This window comes from Mesitornis unicolor, unplaced genomic scaffold, assembly GCF_000695765.1.
Source record: "Mesitornis unicolor isolate BGI_N332 unplaced genomic scaffold, ASM69576v1 scaffold37073, whole genome shotgun sequence".
NCBI lineage: Eukaryota > Metazoa > Chordata > Aves > Mesitornithiformes > Mesitornithidae > Mesitornis > Mesitornis unicolor.
In genome coordinates this window covers 1-316 of record NW_010174611.1, presented here as the reverse complement: position 1 = coordinate 316, position 316 = coordinate 1, and positions in this window count along the sequence as shown.

The following is a 316-nucleotide window of genomic DNA, read 5'->3' as shown; positions in this document are numbered from 1 at the left end:
TGTGACCCACCCCCTCCCCACCAGGCAAACACCAGGTCCCTCCCCTGCCCAAACTGCCCTAGCGCCAGCTCTGATTGTCTCCACATTTTGGGGGGGACAAGGACACCCCCATGTGCCACCCATCCCCAAACCCTCCCTCCCTCTTGGCGCAATTGCTTTTGCATTTTTGAATTTGGCAGGCGGCTGAGGAACCACCCGGCACCGTCACCCCCACAGCTGCCCAGAGGGACCAGAAAAAGACCCAAGAAGCAAAGGAAAAGGTTAAAAACAAAATCAAATCAGGAAGTTGAGGGGCTCAGCTCCAGGTTCCCAAGGG